Below are 24,453 nucleotides of genomic sequence, written 5' to 3'. Positions count from 1 at the left end.
TCATCTCTGATTTAAATTTCTTTGACTAGATCTATTAGGTATGTCTTCCATGAATGTGTTCTCTTTTTTTAAAGATTTATTTATTCATTTGAAGGCAGAGTTACAGAGATGCAGAAGGAGAGAGAAGGGGGGGGGGGGTACTCCATCTGCTGGTTCACTCCCCAGATGGCTGCAATGGCCAGAGATGCGCGATCTGAAGCCAGGAGCCAGGAGCTTCCTCCAGGTCTCCCACATAAATGCAGGGGCCCAAGGACTTGGGCCAGCTTCTACTGATTTTACAGACCATAGCAGAGAGCTGGATCAGAAGTGGAGCAGCCAGGACTCGAACCGGTGTCCATACGGGATGCTGGCACTGCAGGCAGCCACATAGCAGCCCCATTCGCTATGCCACAACACTGGCCCCGTGTTTTGTTTTGTTTTGTTTTTTTTAGACACATTTATTCAGCATCATTATCAGACTATTACATTTAGCAATCAACAGCATGGGTGCAAAAAAAGAAAAAACTATATTAAAATCCTTTGTTGGAATACTTTACACTTTCCACAGAACAGCAACTAAAATAACCTGTTATACAATTAGTCACAAATACAGTCCTAGAGTGTTTTTGCCCATACATATGAGTATTGTCTAAAACATGTCTTCTTTGTAGCAGCCAGGCCCTGCCACCATAGTGCTTGTCTGAGTTCACAAATCTGTTGTAACCTGTAGCTCCCCTGTCACTTCTCTGGCTCTCCTCTCCTGCTAAGCTTTGTTTCCTGGCAGTCATTAAAACCTTCTGCCACTGCCATAGCTGCTGCTGCTGCTGCTGCTAGAACCACCATAGCCACCTTGATTTTGTGGTTTGGCAAAATATTGGCCGCCACCACCTAGGAGCCAGAGCTTCCGCCTCCAAAATTTCCTCCCTTCATGGGTCCAGAATTTGAAGATTGATTGTTATAATTGCCAAAATCATTGTAGCTTCCAGCGCCTCCTAAATGGCTTCCACTACCACCACCAAAGCCACTTCTGCCATTGTTATAGCTGTCATAGCTGCCACTCCCACCATGTCCACTGCCTGGTTTCCATAACCCTGTCTACCACTTGCGTGGCCTCTGCTTCCTCCAGAGTAACCAGGGCCGCCTCCTCCATGACCACCATTATTACCAAACCCATTGTAACCATCCCTACTGCCACCATAACTACCACCACCTCGGCTGCCACCAAGCCACCATGACCACTGAAGTTTCCTCCATGACCCAAGTTGTCAGTGCCACCAAAACCACTCCACAACTAACACCAAAGTTTCTGGAACCACTTGGACCTCTTGGGGTGGATGAAGCGCTGGCCATCTCCTGCGTCAACAGGGCCTTCCTTACTTCACAGTGTGACCAGTCACAGTGTGGTATCTCTGAATGACAGTCATATCCACAGAGTCATGGTTGTCAAAGGTTACAGAAGTAGAGCCCCTCTTCTTGCCGCTACCTTGGTCAGTCGTGCTCTCAATCTCCTCGGTTTTCCCATGCTGTTCAAAATCATCTCGGAGGTGATGCTCTTCAGTGTCTTCTTTAATGCCTTCAACAAATATCTTTCTTGCAGTTAGTTGGGCACCTGGTCTTTGGGAATCTTCTCTCGAGACAGCCCTCTTTGGTTCCACAACTCTTCGAACCACTTTGTATGGCCCTGCATTCACAGCTACATCCACCTCCTCCACGGTGGCGTAGGTGACAAACCCAGAGCCCCTGGCATGCTTGGCGTCTGGGTCTCTCACTACCATGCAGTCCATGAGCGTCCCCATTGCTCAAAATGGCTCCTCAGGCTCCCCAGGGTTGTTTCAAAGCTCAGCCCTCTGATGAAGAGCTTCTGCAGCTGCTCCGGCTCTGTAGGAGACTCTGACTTGGACGTGACGGCCGTGGGAAGAGAGAATTTGATGATGCTTCCTTGGTGGCCTCCATGGGCAGAAAGGGCACGAACGTGTTTGTTAGCACACTTGCAAAACAATGCTTGTATTCCAAAACCAGCTTCACCTCTATTTGACTTTAATGCAATCCTACAGACATTTTTGGAGCTTCTGTGGTGCTGGGGGGAAGAATACAAAGTGCAAAAACTTCTACAAAGTGAAATGACTTCTGTCTTCCCCAAATCCATGGTCTATGTGAGGAAACCAGCATGTGAATGAATACTTCTGATGTTCAAAGCTGAGGGGCCGGCACTGTGGTGCAGTAGGTTAATCCTCTGTGGCACTGGCATCCCATATGGGCGCCAGTTCTAGTCTAGTCCCAACTGCTCCTCTTCTGACCCAGCTCTCTGCTGATGGCCTGAGAAGGCAGTGGGAGATGGCCCAAGCGCTTGGGCCCCTGTGCCTGTGTGGGGCGCCCGGAAGAAGCTCCTGGCTTCTGATAGGCTCAGCCCTGGCTGTTGTGGTCATTTGGGAAGTGAACCATCAGATGGAAGATACCTTTCTCTGTCTCTCCCTCTCATTGTCTGTAACTCAGCCTCTCAAATAAATAAATAAAAATCTTTAAAAACAAAAAAAAGCATTCTGAGATGAACATGGAACTATAACTAGGGTCTGCGTACAGAATTATGACAACATTGAGAAATCAAAGATTTGCATTTCAGCAGTCACTTTACAAAGGAGACCATATCTGAGCTGAATATCAAAGATGAGTTATCCATATGCAAAGTATGGTAAAAGGAGGAAGACCAAATCCTGGGGGCAGAGAGTTGGGAAAGTGAACTGATCTAGTGCACATTTTGGAAACACACCAGAGCTTGTATCTGGCAGCCCATTCTCTCATTCTTTACAGTAACCCTAATTAGCCACCAGCATTTCATGCAGGTTTGCCAAAAGAGTGCCAGAGAGGAAAGAAGAAATATCAGGAAAGATCAAGTATGAGGCTCCGTGCTGTGAAATAAATTGATGTGGGAAACGCGTGCTAGATGCAGACTCTAAGGAAATTGCAAAGGTGTTGAACCTGAATCTGTTCACCAGCGGTTGGGAACAAGAGCATGGGGTAGCTTAATTCTGCTGTGTACTGACTGGACCTCCAACTCCCTTGATCGAGGACTCTTTCTGGCTGCTACCATCCCTCTCTCCAGCACACACAATAAGCTAGTAGTAACAGGCAAGTAAGGACTACAGGAGCATTTCTCAAAGAACAACTGGCAGGAACCAGTAGATAAATGTTCCCAGCCCCTTCCCTCTAGGACGAGGTGACTCTGAGCCATGTGGCTTACCTGCCCAGCCAGATTAAGCTCTAGTTACCTGGCATGGACACTGTCAATAGCACATCCTTTACTGACTGCCTGCCTTGCCCTTTCTTACTTCCCTATTGCCCTACGGGTATTCCCTAGGCTCACCTCCCAGAGAAATGACTGGGACTTCTTAGTGCACTCCCTGTGGTGATTAGGAAGCAGGTAGGCCAAAGGGAACAAATGAGAATGGAAAAGTGAATGGTTGAAAAGTGCATATAAAAAGCAAAGCAATATGAAAAGGCAGGAAAGACAAAAAGAAACCTTGCCACATCCTGGAGGAAATAGAAGAATCCAATCTTGAATCCCTGAAAGTAGAGGTTTTTAACTTTGGCTGTGCATTACAGTCCCCTGGAGAGATTAATGAAAGCAAAAACAAACTAGCCATACTCAGTTCCCATGCAGAAAGTCTGATTGCACTGGTCTAGGTGAGGTTTAAGAGCTCCTGGTATTTATAAAAATTCCCCATGTGATTCAAATGTGCAGTCAGAGTGGCAACTTTGAATAGACAAAGGCAGTGTTCAAGAGGTGACAGGGACACAACAAATCTAAATATGCAGACTCTTTCTCCTGAGTGCCACTCTGATATTCAGTAATTTTACAATGAGGGAAAAGGCAAAAATGCATACTTGTGAGAGTAAGTGACTGAAAATGAATGGGAGAGGAGAAATAAAAAGAAAGCTAAATGGTAAATACCCAAATATCTGTATTACTCTACTTCTAAAGATTTATTTATTTATTTATTTGAAAGGCAGAGTGTGTCACGGGGAGATCTTGCTTCTACTAGTTGACTCCCCAAACAGCCGCAACAGCTGGGAGCCAGGAACTCCATCCGGGTCTCCCACATGGGTAGCAGGGTCACAACTACTTGATCTATCCTTGCTGCCTTCCCAGGCACATTAGCAGCAAGCTGGATCGGAAGCAGAGCAGATGGGACACAACAGGTGCCCATGTGGGATACCAGTCTTGTATGTGGCGGCTTAACTGATGCACCACAACGCTGGTCCCTATATCTGCTTTATTCTTGAAGGCTTTGGAATTTGACTGGGTTTTTCTTTTTTAAAATTAATTGGTTGATTGATTGATTTTTTTGTTTTTAGCTTCAGATGAACATGGAATACCTGTACATTTTCAGGGGTATAGTGCAATATTTCAACAGGTAAATACAGAGTAAACAATCCGACATGGGTGTTAGCGCTCCCATTTCCTTCATCACAGATTCTAGTTACCCTGCTGTTCTGTGGAACACCAGAACCCATTACCTTCACCCAGTTGCATCTTGGCTCCCATGATCAGATCTTCCCCAACCCCCGCACTGTTCCCAGCCTCTAGTAATCACTATTTTAAATTCATATCAACTCTGTATATACGTGTGTGTGTGTGTGCGCGCGCGCATAAACACATTCTCTTTATCTGCTAAGTGAAATAAGCCAGAGATAAAAATACAAATATCACGTTTTCTCTCATATGTGGAAGTTAAATACACACACACACACACACACACGCTGGACTATTATTCAACCATAAAACAGAATGAAATCAGGACATTTGCAGCAAAATGGATGGAATTGGGTTTTTTCTTTTAAATGTATAACCATGCAGACACTAGTCTAGATTTTATTCATTTTCAAAACATTTTAAAGAGATTTACTTATTTATTTGAAATGCGAAGTTACAGAGAGAGAGAGAGAGAGAGAGAGAAAGAGACACAGAAACAGAGAGATTTTCCATCCACTGGTTCACTTCCCAAATGGCTGCTATGGCAGGAGCTGGGCCAATCCAAAGCCAGAAGCCAGGAACTTCATCTGGGTCTCCCATGTGAATGCAGGGGACAAGTACTTGGGTTATCTTCCACTGCTTTCCCAGGCCATTAACAGGGAGCTGGATTGGAAGTGGAGCAGCCAGGACTCAAACAGTCCTCTGATAGATAGGATGCCAGTGTTGCAGGCAGTGTCTTAACGTACTGGGCCACAACATCAACCCCTAAACAAGTTTTCAAGGAAAACATTGACACTGGTCAATGCTTGCTGAGAACTGTGTTGGCAGGGAGTCCCCAAATGGAAACAAATAGAGGATCAGCCTCAAGGATCATTGCTGAATGAGCTAACAGTTCTTCCTTCAATGAATGAGATGGAAATAAACATTACAATACACGCAAGTTCCCAAAATTGTATCTCCTCAAAGAGGAGCAGAAAAATCAGTGTCACGTATATTAGCAACCTCCTCCCCCAAAGAAATCTCTATCAAGTTTAGAACTAGAAGAAATAATCAAGGAAACTTTTATTCTTCAGTCATCCTTCATTTGCATTAACTTACTATTTTAAAGACAACTGGTGGTAAATGACATCAGTTTGGTGCAATGTAAAGAGTTGGACTTTAAAGTCAAACAAACTTGAATGTGAATCTCATGTCACTAGATGTATGTTCTGATGTATCCTTCACTGGGTTGTTGCCTGGATCAAATAAGACAAATAAATACAGAGCATGTACCTCCCCCCCCCCCGTGCATAGCAATTACTCATTAAAATAAACCAGTAGCCGTAGTAGTAGCAGTAGTGATAATAGTATCAACATTACTCAAAAACTTTTCAGAACCTCATTTTCTACATCTGTAAAGTAAGAAAAAATACAACTTTCTTTCTAAGGGTTCTGAGAGAAAAATTACAAGTGAAATAGCATAGTTAAAATACCTAACCCAATGTCTGGCTCAAAGCAGCCATTCAATTAATGTAGTAGCTGTTGTCATTGGTTTGTGTTTGTGTGTGACCTCATGACCTGCCCTCACCATCCCTCACTGTGCCTACCCATCAGGCATTTTTCAAAAACATCTGGAGGCTGGTGATTTGGCCAGTGGGCCCATAGTTATCTCTCCACCACGAGGCAGAAGCCATGCAATTCGAAATATCTGTTACCTTCCTAAAGCAGCAGTTAGGGAAGCTGGTTTGGGTCTGGTCCTCCCTCTAAGTTTTCCTTCCCGGATTCCTCTGGCACTTTTTCCTCCATCAGCACTCTAACCGCTGTTAAGCGCTCTTAGTCACTTAGTCGAAAATATAGTATTTTCAACCGAGGGAAGGAAGCCAGACTACTGCTTCAGACAAAGTCTTCAGGGCGGTCTCATCTGGAGACCACTACTCCAAACACACAGACTTGAACAATGCAAGGAACAGCCCAAAGAAACAGATAGAATTGGGGAGAACTGAACTCCTGGGCCCATAAAACACAGGATGAGCCAAGTTATATCAGGTGGGTGGTGAAAAATGGAGACTGCTTCTTGTTTCGTAACTTATTTATAAGTCTCAAGTAACTCCGTTTTGCTGAAGGGGACCTTTAATCTTTGAAATAGATCAAAGCCCAGCTTTGATTAAACACCTTTATTGTGAATTTATGAAGTGTCTGCTGCTCCAGAGAAAGTGAATTGTGCGGAGAAATCTAGCCCATGATGACAAACCCATACACAGAAGAAACAACCATTTCCTCTTCCACTCCAGTTGCTGAGGTTACCATCTGTTTCATTTATTTTAAATGTCTCTTTGTTCTAACGTTAACTGTTTGAACAATGAATATAGAATAAACATGGTCTAATATTTTTTAAACTATTAAATTCTACAGGACTAGCACCCTCACCATCTCTTGCCTTCTAGCCCAATTCAACAAAATTATGAGATGAAATAGGAGGGGGTTTCAAAACGTTCATTAGAAAGTTCCATTCCCTTTCACTTCTTTTCTCCATGAACTTCGTGAAGCTCCCTAGGATAGCCTGATTCAATCAGCCCACTTAAAAAAGCAAATTTATCTTTTTCCTCTGGGTAGTAAACTAATAGATGTTCATTGTAAATGAAATGTAGAAATTTGTCAAAGGCCAAGAAAAAAAACTCTCATGCCCCCCACAGAAATAAACACCATGAGTATGCTGATGACAATCACTCCTATACTTTTCTATGCATTTGTATGTCTCATATAATCAGGATCATAATACACAAATTGCTTTTGTGATCACATTTTTAAGTCTTCCAATGTCTTTTTCAATGTAATTTTTAATGGCTGCATAGTATTCCATCCAACAGAAAACTTAGGTTTGCAGATGCTTGGGGAGTGAACCAGCAGATGGGAGATTCTCTCGCTCTTGCTCTCACTCTCTTGCTCTCTCCCCCTCTCTCTGCCCTTCAAATAAATAAAAATAAATGAATAAATAAAAATGGAAACAACTGTGAAATTACTTTGACTAATATGCCCTATTTTACTTAATCTACCTTACATATTATCACTTCAACATTAACTCAATATAAAGAATGTCAATATTTTACATTCTTGTACTATTTTTCAAAATCATTTGTATTTTACACTTAGAGCACATCACAGTTCAGACATTGAATTATCATCAGAAATGCTTAATGCAGCAGTGAAGCCGCTGCTTATGACAACAGCATCCCATATGGACGCCAGTTTGAGTCTTGGCTGCTCCACTTCTAATCCAGCTCCCTGCTGATGGGCCTAGGAATGCAGTGGAAGATGGCCCAAGTATTTGGGCACCTGCCTCCCACGTGGAAGACCCAGATGGAGTTCCTGGCTTTGACCTGGACCAGCACCAAATGTTATGGGCATTTGAGGAATGAACCAGTGGATGAAGATCTCTTTCTCTCTTCCACCTCCAGCCCCAGTCTGTCAAAAAAGTAAATTGGAAAAAAAAGAAAAAAGAAATATTTGACCAGTATTTAGATTTCATGCCATTCACAGTTGTTACACACTCAAGATGTTCCAAATACCCTAAACTTGTTCCAAATACACTTCAAAGCTTTCCAATAGCTCAACCAAATATCAGTTTTTAAGTATTAAATCAAATTAAGTTAAATTCCTGAGTCACACTAGTCATACTTCAAGTGTTCAGAAGCCACTGTGTGGTTTGTGGCTGTGTATTGGACAGCATTACAGAGGCCAGCTCTTTACGTTTGTGTCTTTTATATGGCCTACTAGCATTTCATAAGTTATTACATAAATCAGACTTTGTTAGTGCTGTTTTTAGATGACGACATGGAAGCTCTGAGAAGCTGTCATTCATAGAAGATCACACTGCTAGAAATTAAGACTCACATCTAGGCATTTGGACCCCAGAGACTGAATAATTCTCCTGTCCAAGTAGCAGAAAGAATAGCAAAATGGAACATCTTCATTAGGTGTGCACATATCTAGGACTTTCCTAGACACTTTGCTTTCAGGGCATACACTTATGGCCACCATGTTGGTCAAGTTAAAAACAAAGACAAAAGATTTTTGTACTTTTTTTGGGTGTAAACAACAAACAGTAATAAAGGTGTCAGGAAAGAAGAGGCAGAGGATGAAGTCACAGCCAGACCAGGTTTATTCAGAAGAATAAAGCCTGGGAGGGGCTCCCTCCTGGGTGAACACACGGCAGAGAGTTGCCAGTGAAGCAGCAGAGAGAGCGAGCCCCCTCCCTTACAGATTAGTGGTTTACACAGTACAAAGTGGCGCGGAGGGACTTGGGGGTCTGAGCTAAAGCTGGGCCGCCAAGATAGAGGGAGAGCTTGGGCTACATCTAAAGGTCCTGCGAGATCACAGTGTGAGCTGGGAGGCGTTTGGGCTGGGGCTGAGGCTGGACTCAGACTGAGCTGCTGAGCTGAGGGGAGAGAGCTTGGGAGGAGTGGGTAGAACTCAGGCTGACGCTAGACTCCAGATAGTGATGTGTCCAGCAGTCCAGGCAGGGCGGGGTGGTCAAGGCAGGGTGAGGCTGTATTAGCCTGACAGAGAAATGGGGGCCTGCTTGCTGGTATGTAGGTGAGGGGTCAATATGGATCTAAGGCTTTTTGTCCTTGCTCCATCAAGAGGCATACTTTGGAAACCAAAATGTTGGAACTTAAGGACATTTCAATAGTTTATGGCAGTGGTTTCCAAGTTCTTTTCATCAGCAGACTACTTTAGTCCCAGAAATGTTAGCTAGAACCCCAATATATATAAATCAACAAAAGTGAAGCTGCTCTGTTAAAGCAGGCAAGGGCATATTGCCACTCAACAGCCTTCTCTGCCATACCCCCTCTTCTCCATGGCAGCCCCCAAAGAAAAACCCTACAACCCCCATGATGTCATGAAATAGCCTTTAAAAACCACCCTTCAGAAAGGAATTATATTTTCAGAAAGATGGAGATTACTTCTCACCATTTCACCTGCTAAGTAAAGCTAAAACCCCCTGAACATTATTGATAAAACAAACACAAGACTTGAAAAGGTAGAAAGAAGAAGACAGATGAGCCCGGGATTTCGGGAGCTGAAGAACAACGTGATGGTGAATTTCTGTTTGGTTTTCTTTGGTTTTAGTTTTATTTTTGCCCCATATATCCCAGACCAGGTGCTGGCATGTAAAAAATTCCACTGAACACAAACAAAAGAAAAAAAGCCTCAAGAAAATCTGCCTTGATTAATCACAGGACCAAGAAAGGATAGCCTGGCAAGACAGAAAAACTTGTAGACAATACCCACTCTAGTGCAGCTAAATATCATAAAATGTACTGCAACCTCAAGCCCATCTTCATCAGGGAAGGCCAAGTGGGAAAGCTGTGCTTCCAGTTCACCAGGCTGTAACAAGGCTCCACACATGTCTCCCTCCCTCTACCAGGGTGTTCTCAGAGAAGGCCACATAAACAGCCAGAACGTCTCTCTCTGCTCCTCCACCTCCTGATGTCGGCGGAGAAGAACATGAAAGGAACTTGGACTTCCACTCTCACCTGGCAGTAATATGGCACCCTTCCTCCTTGCCACTGGCATGGATGTCCATAAAATGAAAGAATTAAGTGGCAGGATTTTTTTTTATTTGAGAAAGAAACAGAGCCCCCATTTGCTGGTTTGCTCCCCAAAACACCTGCAATAGCTGGGACTGAGCCAGACCAAAGCCAGGAGCAGGGAACTCAATCCAGGTTTCCCATGTGGGTGCAGGGACCCAACTACTTGAGCCATCTCCTGTTGTCTCCCAGGGTGCACCTTAGCAGAAAGCTGGAATAGGGAGTGGAACCAAGACTTGAACCCAGGCATTCTGATACGGGATACAGGCATCCCAACCCACAGCATAACTGCTGCACCAAATGGCATAACTGCCTGCCCTCAAATGGCTTAAGTTACGGAACGTGCTTCACCCGGTGTTCAGTCCACACAAGCTCTAAAGTAACCAAAAAGATAAATACCTGTTTAATTCAGTTCAGCTGCCAAAGGTTTAGAGCTGAATCTACAAACAGGACAACTTGTACTTCTCTGAGTAACTCATCTGAATTTCAAGTCTGCTTGAGATTTAGAAGAAAGTTTGTCTCTGCAGCACCCATCACAGCTGAAACATATAATGTGCTGCTTGGGGAAGGGGAACCGGTTCACTTCGGAGCGCAGAGGGCTAGAAGCGCTTTCCTACCCACCATCCACCCCTGGGGCAGAACAGGTGAGCTCCCCTTGGGGAGGAGGAGAGGCCTTGTTTCCAGGCCTTCTTCTGGGTAAAGATGAAGCACTGCACAAAGGCTGCTGTGTGGCGCTGCGCCCACTGAGGGGTATTGATTTGTTCTTTCCAGGAAGAGATGCACATTATTCATTTTTTAATAGGCTGTCTTGTTCTGCAAAGTTACTCCTATGACTTTGAAATAACATACTTGTGTGTTTTCGAGATGGGCTGCTTTGGAAGGGAGGTGTGCTGTTTTGATTAAGTGGGTACACAAGAGAGCTCTGTTCTTGGTCCCATGATTAATGGAGGAATTTTCCTTGGTCCTGTTCTCTGCCTGTTCCTCACTCTGCTCCTGCAGCGCACACTCGCCCCCGTGCGCGTGATAACTAATGACTTGTTCTGGGCCACTGTCTTCCCCCATGGGGTCAGATGTGCCGAGCTTCACAGTGGCGGGAAGCTTCCTAGTCTAGCACCACTTCGCCTGTTGCCGACCACTTTTCCAGACATTTCTGCAGCGCTGCATGATTTGACCTTGTAGCAACAACCCCATGAGGTGACACAAGTCAGAAAACTAAGGCAGAGGGGCTGGGAATGGAGGGCAAAAAGAAGGGAGCTGGCCAGCCAGAAGGAGGAGCTATAGAGGCACTTGGGCCCTAACTAATCATTTCATTAATTCCTTAAGTAAATAAGTAGCCCACGGTGCTTTTTCTACTAAGAAGAAGGGGAATGATAGGTACCTTGAAACACTGGGAATTTGAACACTGCCCCAAAATATACAGGCATACCCCACTCTATAGAATAGGGTTTCCAAAAAGTTGTACTAAATATAATTTGCTTCAACATGCATGAGTTTATTCGTTAAGTGTTTCTATAAATATCTAGTCTGTATTTTTAGGTGCAAGGCATGCCAGAGAAATGGCAAGATGAAGAAAGACATGTGCCCTCAGACGTTTACCACATAGTAGAGGAGATGTGAAGATACACAGATAAAGCCGAATATGGAAGTGTTAGGTGGTTTTCAGAGAAGGTGGAGGCCCATGCAGTAGCAAGCAATCCCAAGGAGGGGTTCACAAAAGGTATCTTTGGACCTTAAAGAGTTCTAGTTGCACAAATGGAGCAGGTGGGAGAACCCACCAGACATGGCAACACATCAAAAGCCAGAAAGCACAGGACTTGCTCCCAGAGTCCGCATGGCTACAGTTGGGCCTTTTACTATCAAGGCCTGCTTTAGAATGCTTGGGGCAATGGAATCTTTAAAGAACTCCTTTGGTTATGCGTTTTGTGAATTCCAAGTAGTTTCTGTTTGCTTCATGGATGGTAGGGGTGCAATTCTATCTGGCAGGGATATAGCAGAGGGGAGAAACTATCTTAACTGTATCTGGATGTTATTTTTAGTATAAATTATCCCCAATGAGGGCTCGCAGATTGCGCTGGATTGTGCTTTACAAATTCTGATCCCAGAGAGAATTGGTCTACAAGGCCCATTTGAAGGAAGGAAGGAAGGAAGGAAGGAAGGAAGGAAGGAAGGAAGGAAAGCAAACAAAGAAAAACAAGAAATCAGAACACCTGGGGCTTCACACTGTGAAGATTTTGTGCTATCCCAGATTTGCATTGCCTTGTTTGCCAAACCCCAAAGTGTGCAGCCTTGACTTAGAACTCACCTCCCCCTCCCCCCTCCCCCTCTCCCTCCCCCTCCCCCTCTCCCGGTCAGTTGTTCTCCTGACTGTCTTCACTCAGTGACCTTTCCTATTGTTGCCCTGCCACAGGGATCAACTTCAGGATGAGATGTAAACTCCCTTCCCAGCAGGCTGTGGGCTAGGGGGATTAGGACACCACCTGGTTTATACCCTCATGCAATTGCTGACCTCAGTGGCCTGGAATGGCCCCTGTAGTTATTTTTAAGCCAAGTAGTTGGGAATTAGTCATCACGTAGAATTTAGTATGTGTGTTTCTTGGCGTCATAACAGAAAGCTCTGCTCAGTACACATGCAGTATATTTACCCTCAGGTGCAACATGTAATAAAACTGGGATGTTTTGTAATGGTTGTTGATATTACAGTCCAGGATGATGGATCATCTTGAATCTTTAGCTGCTCATTTGATCTCCAAAAGGGAATCACTTCCAAAATTCCTACTCACAAATAGGATTGGATCCCTTCTGCCCTTATTTTGATATCCTTCCTCACAAACCAAGAGCCATGAGGGCTTTTCTCCCTGTTTCAGCCGGGAAGAGTCAAGAGCCTGGGGAAATCTCAGCACATCAAGGTCTTTTGGTTTACCAGGGCCCTTATTGCTTTCCACATTAACTTGTTTGGCCTCTGACCCTGACTCTGCTCTGCTACTCGATTCCTGTGGACTCCCTGGTTCTTTACTACACAACTGACATTTGACCAGGAGTCATGTCCCCAAAGTTCCCTGTGGCCTCAACTCTGCCTGTTGCCTTCCTGGCTTCTCATTGTCACTGTCTCATCCTTCCTGAAGCTCCTGAAGTCCTTCTACAAAGGGACAGTTCACCAGGTTCCTGGAGGTTCTACCTTCACCATGGGCCTGACTGAATCAAAGGATCCTATAGTAGAACTACATGGTCCATCTTTTCCAGTCCTTTCTTGTCCTTTCACTTGGCTGTGAACCTTTACTTACTCTCACCATATGTCCTCTCTGTGAACCCTGATGGCCTCTGTTGATACTATTGATACCATATCTACATGTATAAGACATACAATACAGGAATTCTACTCCTAGGTGTACCTTTACATACAAAAAATTGACAACAGGGCCTCAAATAGATCTCTGTACACCAATGTTCATTACAGGCACTGTTCAGTATAACCAAAAGGTGGCAGCCACTCAACTGAGGAATGTCCATCAACTGATGAATGGATAAACAAATGTGGTATATCTGTGCAATGGACTAGTACTCAGCCATAAAAAAGAACGAAATCCTGATACATGCTGTAGCAAGGATAAACTGCAAACATTATGCAGTGAAAGAAGCCAATCACCAGGACAAATATTGTATGATTTTGCTCATACAAAATGTCTAGAAGAGGCAGTTCATAGAGATAGAAAACAGAATAGAGGTTGTCAGGAACTGAAAGTAACAGGAAAGTGAGGACTTGTTGAAATTGGGTACAGAGTTTCTATTGCAGGTGATGGGAAATTTGGGGGTTTAGAGATAGGCGATGGGTACACAGCACTGTGAGTGTTAATGTGAATGTGGTTAATTTGTATGCTTACAAATGGCTAAAATGATAAATATTGTTAGGTGTATTTTAGCATAATTTTTTAAAGATTTATTTATTTACTTGAAAGTCAAGAGTTACACAGAGAAAGAAGGAGAGGAACAGAGAGTGAGCTTCCATCTGCTGGTTCACTCCCCAAATGGCTGCAACGGCCAGAGCTGTGCCGATCCGAAGCCAGGAGCTTCCTCCAGGTCTCCCATGTGGGTGCAGGGGCCCAAGGACTTGGGCCATCTTCTACTGCTTTCCCAGGCTATAGCAGAGAGCTGGATTGGAAGTGGAACAGCTGGGACTCAAACCAGCACCCTTATGGAACCACAGGCAGCAGCTTTACCTGCTACACCACAGCACCAACCCCAGCATAATATTTTAAATTCGTTTTTCAAATCTCTATGACCAGCACAGTATGAGTTACTGCAAACGTGCTTCTTTCTGTGTCCTCCACCCACTTCTCCTCTTAGACCATCTGTGGACAGTAGTTGGCACAGAGAAATGCTCAGATATGAAAAACAGATGAGCTGACGTAAGAAAAGTGACTATACACTGAAGGCCTGGCCATTTCAAGCAGAGTTTATTCAGCAAGACAGCTGTGGCCTTGCAGAGTTACAAAGACAAATTTACTCATCAGAGAAAGAGTCAAGGCCATGTTTCCTAAGCCAGCAGAGAAAAGCCGCGGAGCTGGATGGAAATGAAGAAAGCACCTCCACATGCCAGAATGTGGGATCGCTCAGCTCAGGGCCCACCGCCCGTTATTCCTCAAGCTGCTTTGTTAGATCAGCACAGTTGTAGGGGACACTTCAGCTCTGAACAGCCATTCTGTCCCTGGCACCGTGCTTCCCCAGGAGGGCAGAGTCTTTGGAATTTGTCCAAGAGTAAAATGGATTTTTTGAGATCAAAGACTTAATTCAAATGAAAAGCAAAGTTTATAGTCAGGCAGAAATACTGTGTAGTGCTGTTTTCCTCCTTTCTATAATTTATTTCTTGTGTGTTAGAAAATACTGGGAGAAAATGAATGTGATTTTTTTTTTCAATTAAGACTGGCTCTCATGAAATTTTCATTATACTCCCCAAAAGTCAAATATCACCATGAGTACTTATAAAAATGTCCCCTAAATCTCTGAAATTATTTCCTCAAGGTGTGGTCTATAATTTTTATTATGTCTCTAAGCTTAAAATTAACTTTCTAAATAGGTAAATGGTGGTATCAGGCTAAGATCAGGGCTCTGTTTTGTGCACAGAAAAGAGAAGCACAGAAAGAAACAGTAGCTACCTATTTTGGTTTGTTTGTGGAAGAGACAGGACTTGAGCCAAAACCTCCTGACTCTTAAAACCCAGGCCTCTTTTCCAAAATGCCATTCTCAACAGATGCAATGCAGGAATTACGATCAGGTTTCTTGGCCAGGGTCAAAGTGACAAATTAGCAGTATGAAGAATTTTGAGAAGTGAGAGGTAAAGCACCTAGAACTCAAAATCTTCAGGGTAAGAGGAAGACCCTGTTTCTGTGCCTTAACCTTTCAGGTTGTATGGGTCTCAGCCTTGAGTTAAGTTCTAGCAAGAAGACGTGAGTAGGTGGAACTGGGTAGGCCCAGGAGTAAGGGAGCTTTCCTTGCCTTGGGTGGCCTAAGGTTCAAATCACCATGTCTAAAATAATCGAGCTTAGGCCAGTGCCTTGGCTCACTTGGCTAATCATCCGCCTGTGGAGCCGGCACACCAGGTTCTAGTCCCGGTTGGGGTGCCAGATTCTGTCCTGGTTGCTCCTCTTCAAGTCCAGCTCTCTGCTGTGGCCTGGGAAGGCAGTGGAGGATGGCCCAAGTGCTTGGGCCCTGCACACGCATGGGAGACCAGGAGAAGCACCTGGCTCCTGGCTTTGGATCAGCGCGGTGCGCCGGCCACAGTGGCCATTGGGGGTGAACCAACGGAAAGGAAGACCTTTCTCTCTGTCTGTCTCTCTCTCTCTCTCTCTCTCTCTCTCATTGTCTAACTCTGCCTGTCAAAAAAATTTTTAAATAATCAAGCTTAGTTGGGTCTGACAGAACATCAACCCAGAAGTCAGTGAATGGGACAGCATGGCCAAAATTGCCATTCAGGTTCTGCGTCTTAATGCAGAGAAACAGGAGTTCCTGGGTCTTAGCCATGGCCTGGGGATAGTTGGCTGCAGCACCGCAGAGAGAAATGTCAGAGGTGAGACAGCTACCAAAGCCTGATCAAACATGGGTCTGATTCAGAAGAAGAAACAGCAGTTCAAGTGCACATAGTCAATACACAGGTGAGAGTTTGGGTATCCTGTGGGAATACTTCTGGCTGTACAGCAAGGCGTCAACCTTGTTGCTTGCTGAATAAAGAGTGCACAGAGAAGCAGTCCTAGGAGTCTTTCAGCATCTCAGCAATGTCATTGAAATTTGAGGCTTGTTCATCCTTCCCCTGCACCATTCTGCAGCATATTGGCTTTTTTGCCCTTGGACAAGTTACCTAACGTTCACAAAATAGTTGCCATGGAAATAAGCTTCATATCTTCAGATAACTTCCCCCAAACGCAGAGTGAGGGGGGTGGTATTTCTCAGAAGAGTTCTCCTTATGTCTCATGGGCCAGAGCATTGCCATGTGAGTATCCATCAGAGCTGGTAGGACTTGACCTTTCCATTTCTCTAGTGTGAGGGAGGTGAAGGAATGGAGACAGCAGCTAAATGGGGAAATGCTGAGAGTCCCCCTACAAGCATCCAAGGCACCAGGCTTGGACAGCCAGACCAATTTCCAAATGGGGATGGAGCTTCTAAAACTCTTGGTAGAATAGCTCAGGGCCTGTTTGGGACTAAATGTTTGCTTGAAGGTCTTTAGCATGAAATGTGTTTTTGGTAACCTCAAACTATACACTTGAAGTACTCTCCTCATACAACATATCATGCCACAGCCCATCCGTGCCCTTCCAGGAGCCTGGCTGCTGCCAGCTAATTGCCCATCCTGGAGCCACCCATTTGCTCTCAGTGATTAAAATTTAGGGAACCAGCTCCTTAAAACTCTGGCTGCCTCAAGGTGTCCCTTGGGAGGCCAGGTCCTCAAATTAGCTCCCTCAAAATAGTTTCCTAGGTATCATGGCAACTCAGAGAGTCCTCCTAAATCAGGTAAACTCTCTCCTGACAAATGCAATTGCAAATCACCGCAACAGTAACCAGAGGCAACAGTCACAGTACCATTTATGTAGCCTGTGCTATGAGCCAGAAACAGTATTTTCTATGCCCAACTCATTTAGCTCTTACAACAACCCTGTGAGCAGATGGTGTTATCATCACTCACATTTCACTGATGAGGAAACTGAGCTATGGAGAGGTTAAGGAATTTGCTCAAGGCCACACAACTAATTAAGTCACAAATCCAAGATAAGAAAATGGGCAGTGTGGCCCCAGAATCTATGCTCTTAATCACTATACTGCCTCATAGCCCAGTAAACTTCGTGATGCTTTGCCCAAACACAGAGAAAACATGCAGCTCACAGAGGCAGTAGGAAGTTATTGGACGAAGAAGAAATAGTAGGCACTGTCATTAATTCATTCAATGGGCCTAGGGTCTGGCACTTTTAGCTGGTTGCAGTGGCACCCGTTGGGCTGTAAGGACCATTCCATCTGAACAGCAGCATGCTATGATAACAAGAAGTCTAAGCAGAGAGCGTCTAATCCAAATATTTGTGGAAAGAGCAGTCCTCCTAGCTGGGCTGCTCTGAGCTAGGCAAGATCAGACACAGCATGTTAGGATGGAGTTGTCACTTGGGTTACACTTAACATTCCCACATAATAGAGGCTTTGTGAACTTTGTTAGATGTATAAACAAAACATCTAGTTTCTCATGCAGTTACTTTGGAGAGACTTTATGGCTTTTGTCTTGACTGTTGGAGTCATGAGATATCAATTGTTGAAATACAAAGATTTGCTCCTTTCAGTTTTAATTACGTTAGGCCTATTTTATCCATGAAGTACCAAATATACAATTCATCTGAAGAAGCTTTCTATACATACAAATTTCATACAGGGCTCGTTTTTCAGATTATTCACTCCTCTCAAAAGTATGCAAAATGTGAGTTAAGATACGGGGAATATTGGATGAGCTGAGATTTTGAGGCAGTAATGATGGAAGTATCTCCCTGGGACTTCGGCTACCCCCTAAGGTAACTCTGACTCTATCACGGGGACAACAGAATTTCCAAAGGCTCAAAAATGGACAGCATTTTACCTAAACTAATGTTTAGGATTTGCTTCTGGATGATCTAAGAGTCACAGGAGAGTTGCACAATGTGTTATGCCAAAGCGTGACTGTCTAATGACTTAATCCAGCTCAGGAGCCTCGATTACCTCACCTGCAGCTCTGCCATTTTAATGACATACAGTGAATGATATTCATGACGTATGTGATAAACCGTCAGCAAGAATGACGGCACTTCAGCCTCTTTCATTATTTAACACTTGATTGTGGGAGAAAAAAGAGCAGCACAGAATGAAGACCTTGTTTTGCACTGCTAACCTGGAAATGGAAATTTAATCATTAGAATACAGCCCCAAAGCCAGCAACTTCAGAGTTCCTTTTGGCCCTGGGTCAAATGGAATGGCACCAAGTAAGGGAGAAATTTCAAAGGCTTAGGTATAGCGCTTCCTCTCTAGATAGAAAGATGGTGAAATCAGGCGGTTTTGCATACCTGCCACCTCTCACATCCCTTTCTTTGTATGGCCTCCTTCCCCCCACCTTCCCACCTCTCTTTCTTGCCTCCTATCTGGTGGAGAAAGGGGTGATCAGGGAAGAAGTCAAGGTCACTGTCTCTGTTCTCAACTCCTGGCTCTTATGTTCCAGCTCTCCAGGTTAATTAGATCCACTCAGACACTGTTCCTGGAACCCAGGCTCACAGGAAATGAATTTATAACAGTATTCCAAATTCACAGTGTACAACAGAAACATAGTTTCCATACAGTCCAATGGATAATATCCTACCTCAGACCCGAGAGCCTGCTTACAAGGCAGAAGAAAAGCACAACAGTTGGCATGGGCTAAGTCAGCCAGTGGTAACAATTCCAAGGTTTCAGCAGCTTGTACCCAGAAATGAGTGTTTCTTCTTCCAGTGGCATGTCATCACAGGTCTGCTCCATGTGGTATTCACTCAGGCAGTTGAGGAAAAGAAAAGGAAAGATCATGAACTACAGGAAAAGGAGGGAGGAAGGCAATGTTTGGGGAATCGTAGTACAATCTACCACAAAAAGTAATGAATTACCTCTCCGAAGAGCCCCAGAGGAGGGGGGACTGCTTATCACTTCCCGCCCTGCTGCCTAACCAGCTTTTAACCTTGGGAAAATCACTTTCACCTCTCTGAGCTTCCATTTCACAGTCAGGAGAACAAGTGGACTCCATGGCTCTTGAGGTACCCTCCAGCTGGCAAGCTGTGCGCCCAGAGGCTCCTCGTGGCTAGGATTAGGGACCATTTCACCAACCAGAGCCTGGAGCCCACTGCCAAAGTTTTTTCTCTGGGGCCAGTGCTGTTACGTAGTGGATAACATCCTGCAGTGCTGACATCCCATATGGGAGCCACTGTTTTGAGTCCTGGCTGCTCCACTTCCCAACCAGCTCTCTGCTATGGCCTGGGAAAGCAGTAGAAGATGGTCCAAGTCCTTGGGTCCCTGCACCTGTGTGGGAGACCAGAAAGAAGCTCCTGGCTCCTGGCTTTGGATCGCGCAGCTCTGGCCATTGCAGCCATCTGGGGAGTGAACCAGCGGATGGAAGACCTCTCTCTCTCTCTCTCTCTCTCTCTCTCTCTCTCTGCCTCTCCTTCTCTCTCTGTGTAACTCTGACTTTCAAATAAATAAATGAGAATAAAAAACAGTTTTTTCTCTAAAAACTCTTATGACTCTGTCAGAAGGTACCTTATTTGTGCTATAAAAGCTTGGTGTCTCAAGCTTGGTTCTTTTTTTTATTTTTAAATATTTTTATTTATTTATTTGACAGGTAGAGTTACAGACAATGAGAGAGAGAGACAGAGAGAAAGGTCTTCCTTCCGTTGGTTCACTCCCCAAATGGCCGCGACAGCTGGAGCTGTGCCAATTTGAAGCCAGGAGCCAGGTGCCTCCTCCTGGTCTCCCATGCGGGTACAGGGGGCCCAAGCACTTGGGCCATCCTCCACTACTTTCCCAGGCCATAGCAGAGAGATGGACTGGAAGAGGAGCAACTGGGACTAGAACCCAGCGCCCATATGGGATGCTGGCGCCGCAGGCAGAAGATTGACCCAGTGCGCAACGGCCCCGGCCCCCTCAAGCTTGGTTCTATATCTGAATCCCAGAACACAAATTATTTGAGTGAGCCTGTTCTCAATTCTCATAGGAAAAATGATAACAAATACTGTTCTAAAGCGTACTTCTGGAATAGAAGTTACAGGAAAGAAAGTTAATTTGTTATATTCAATGAGTGCCCACAGCAGAGTGGAGTCTAATTCTTACTTGGAACCCATTCGAGAAAAACTACAAATGTCCCCTGCGTATTTTTTTTATTTGGAAGAGCTCAGTTCAAGCCTCCCTAAACCTTGTGTGAAATTCTGTGATCCTCCCAAATATCTGCAAATTCCTAAGAGCTCATTATTTCCTGATGACCTCTTTGTTGTTAAAGATTTGTTTCTGTTTTATTTGAAAGGCAGTTACAGAGAGAGAGAGAGAGAGAGAATCTTCCATCTGCTGGTTCACTCCTCAAATGGCTGGGCCAGACTGAAGCCAGAAGCCAGGAACTTCATCTAGAAGTGGAGTAGCTGGGACTCAGGCGGGCGCTCATGTGGGATGCTGGAATCACAGTTGGCAACTTAACGTGCTGTGCTTCAACACTGGCCCCAACCACCTCTCTTAAGTTATTATTGTTTTTAAAGATTTATTTACTTGAAAGAGTTACAGAGAGAGAGGGAGAGAAAATCTTCCACCCATTGATTCATTCCCCAAATTTCCACAACAACTGGGTCTGGTCCAGGCTGAAGCAAGGAGCCCTTGCTCTGCCATGTGGGTATCAGCAGGGGCCCAAGGACTTGGGCCATCCTCTGCTACCTTCCCAGGTCCATTAGCAGGGAGCTGGATCAGAGGCAGAGCAGCCAGGGCTTGAACCAGCGCTCATATGGGATGCCAGCATTCAGATAGTATTAACTACACCACAATGCCAGTCCCTAAGTTACTGTTTAAAAATACACACACACACACACACAGAAACACAAATACATATTTGAGATACGGAGAGGCAGACAGACAGAGCTTCTGTCTGCTGATTCAGCCCACAAATGCCTGCAACAGACAGTCTAAACCAGGCTGCCAGGAACCTCAAACTCAATCCATGCCTCCCACGTGGGTGGGAGAGAAACAACTACTTGAGCCATCACCTGCTGCCTTCCAGAGTATGCATTAGCAGGAAGCTGGAAACTAGCAAAGCCAGGACTCCGACCCAGATACACAGATATGGAATGTGGGCATCTTAACCAGTGTCTTAACCACTACACCAAGTGCCTGCTTCCATGTCCACTGCTTGATCAGATCTCCAGCTCTTGCTGACTATACTATGTATTTCATATTTTCATATCATAAGCTCCTACTGTAATTATTTTTGGTTTTACATAATCAATTGAATTGTTTTCCAAGTGAAGACCTGTTCTATCTGCGTTGGCTCCCCTTGTTTTCAAAATATATACTTGAATTCCTTTTCAAATATGGAGAAATTTGTTTAAGAATACAAGAGTCCCCATTCCTTATGGGAAGGGTTGGGCTGGGAAATCTTGGTTTGTACTCATGAATAAGACAATTGGTAGAACTGAGACTAAGAAAAATTGGCAGTTGGCTCTGGATTGTAGCTTCTCTCCTGCCTTCTTCACACATGAAAATCTGTAGTGAATGTCAAATGTTCCATTTCAAAAATGTTTGAGTCTGTGGTCTCGTTTTGACATCAGTTTCAGTAGTAAACTTTCCAAAAAGGCATAGAAGTCTACAGCAAATACTGGACACTAAACTAAAAGTCCTCCACCCTCACAACGCTGGCAATTTTTCGTGGACTGTCTCTCCTTACAGAAGCCAGCCTCTGGCCATGTTTACCCTTTCTCACTCTCATTCTCAGCCTCACTCTGACCCCAGTCCTTGAGGACGGAACTTACGTGGCTCTCTCACTTTGCACTACCCCTTCTCCTCTTTCCTCTCTTTCACTCACTTCAGAACTCCCTGTCCATTTCTGTATAGGCAGTTTGGCCTGTATCATTGTTGTCTCTTTCCTTTTGTTATCCAAGTGCATTATCTTCATGTCCCATAAAGCCCATCAAAGAATTTTGGCCTCTCCCTAAACTCTGATACCAGCAGATGTAATAAAAGATTCATCCTGATGTGCTAGCTTAAAAAATAATTTAGAGGTATAAATACTCTTGCTAGAATAGGTTTGACTAACTTTAGTAACTATGTTACCAAGTTTCCCATCAGTGACCTTAGCATCCCACTATCCAGAAACTGGGTTCTCTGTATGTTTCCATTTTCTTTTGCTGCATACAAGCTACTCTAACCTAGTAGATCAAAACCATTTGATTCTCTTTTGCCTGTCCCCTTGTTGACCAGGCTCAGCTAGGTGGTTCTGCTGTACATGATGTTAGCTGTGCATGTAGTCATTCAGGGTCCCAGCTGGTCTAGAACATTCAGATGGCTCACTCTCATGTCTAGCAATAAATACTGGCTGCCTACTATGATCTCAGCTAGGGCTATTGACCAGCATACCTCAGTTCTCTTCCATGTGATTGCTCTGTGTAGCACAGGCTTCTTGTGGTGCACTGACTTAGTTATGATGGGGAGTGTCTAAAGAGAAAGCATTTCAAGAGGAGGAACCATATGCTGCTAGTCCTCTTAATGACTCAGCTCAGAAATCCCAGATTGTTGGGGTAGCATTTGGCCTGCTAGTTAAGATACCTGCATCCCATATCCACATGCCTGTGTTCAGGTCATGGCTCCGCACTCAACTCCAGCTTCCTACTTATGCACATCCTGGGAGACAGCAGGTGATGTCTCAAGTACTTGGATCCTGCCACCCAGGTGAGGGACCCAGGATGAGTTCCTGACTCCCAACTTTAGCCTGGCCTAGCCCCAGCTGTATCTGGCATTTGGGGAACAAACCAGCAGATGGAAGCACTCTCTTGCTCTCTTTAGCTCTCACTCTTATTCTCACTCTGTATCTCACTCTTCCTTTTTTTTTTTTTTTTTTTTGCCAGAGTGTTTTGGCTTTCCATGCCTAAAATACTCTCATGGGCTCTTCAGCCAGATCTGAATGCCTTAAGGGCTGATTCTGAGGCCAGAGTACTGTTTAGGACATCTGCCATTCTATGAGTCTGCTGTGTATCCCACTTCCCATGTTGGATTGTTCTCTCCCTTTTTTTATTCTATCAGTTAGTATTAGCAGACACTAGTCTTGTTTATACGATCCTTTTGACTCTTAGACCTATTAGTATGATCAATTGTGAACTGAAATTGATCACTTGGACTAGTGAGATGGCATTGATATGTGCAACCTTGATGGGATTGTATTGGAATCCCCTGGCACATTTCTAACTCCACCATTTGGGGCAAGTCGGATTAAGCATGTCCCAAATTGTACATCTCCTCCCTCTCTTATTCCCACTCTTATATTTAACAGGGATCACTTTTCAGTTAAATCTAAACACCTAAGAATAATTGTGTGTTAATTATAGAGTTCAACCAATAGTATTAAGTAGAACAAAAAAAAATACTAAAAGGGATAAAGTATTAAATTGTACATCAACAGTCAGGACAAGGGCTGATCAAGTCACTATTTGTCATAGTGTCCATTTCACTTCAACAGGTTTCTTTTTTGGTGCTCAGTTAGTTGCACTGATCCCTAACCCTAACCCTAAATGAAAGATCTCTACGAGTGAGATCCCAGTAGAAAGAATGGGCCATTAAAGAAGGAGGTACCTTTCTCTGAAGGGAGGAGAGAACTTCCACTTTGACTATGACCTTGTCTAAATAAGATGGAAGTTGGAAAACTCAAAAGGCTTCTATAGCCTTGGCAACTCATGACTAGAGCCTAGGGAGATTACTGATGCCATAAACGAGAGTGTCAAATTGTTAAGTCAACAATAGGAGTCACTGTGTACTTACTCCTCATGTAGGATCTCTGTCCTTAATATGTTGTTCAATGTGAATTAATGCTATAACTAGTACTGAAACAGTATTTTACACTTTATGTTCTGTGTGGGTGCAAAATGATGAAATCTTTACTTAATATATACTAAATTGATCTTCTGTATATAAAGATAATTGAAAATGAATCTTGATGTGAATGGAATGGGAGAGGGAGTGGGAGATGGGTGGGAGGCGGGTGGGAGGGAAGTTATGGGGGGGGGAGCCATTATAATCCATAAACTGTAATTTGGAAATTTATATTTACTAAATAAAAGTTTGAAAAAAATAAAAATAAAAAACTTTTTTTAAAAAAGTCTGAAAAGTGGAACCAGTTGGTGCTGGAACCAACTGATGGACAAGTGAACTGCAATTGATGGAATGATACTGACA

The 24,453-nt window shown here is 44.2% G+C and overlaps 1 pseudogene; it reads right to left on the bottom strand.

Moving 5' to 3' along the window:
- Positions 1–677: 677 nt before the first annotated feature.
- Positions 678–11,082, bottom strand: LOC133752877 (heterogeneous nuclear ribonucleoprotein A1-like; annotated as a pseudogene).
- Positions 11,083–24,453: the final 13,371 nt, after the last annotated feature.

Source organism: Lepus europaeus, chromosome X (genome assembly GCF_033115175.1).
Source record: "Lepus europaeus isolate LE1 chromosome X, mLepTim1.pri, whole genome shotgun sequence".
In the NCBI taxonomy this organism is placed as follows: domain Eukaryota; kingdom Metazoa; phylum Chordata; class Mammalia; order Lagomorpha; family Leporidae; genus Lepus; species Lepus europaeus.
This window is presented reverse-complemented; position numbering and strand designations above follow the sequence as displayed.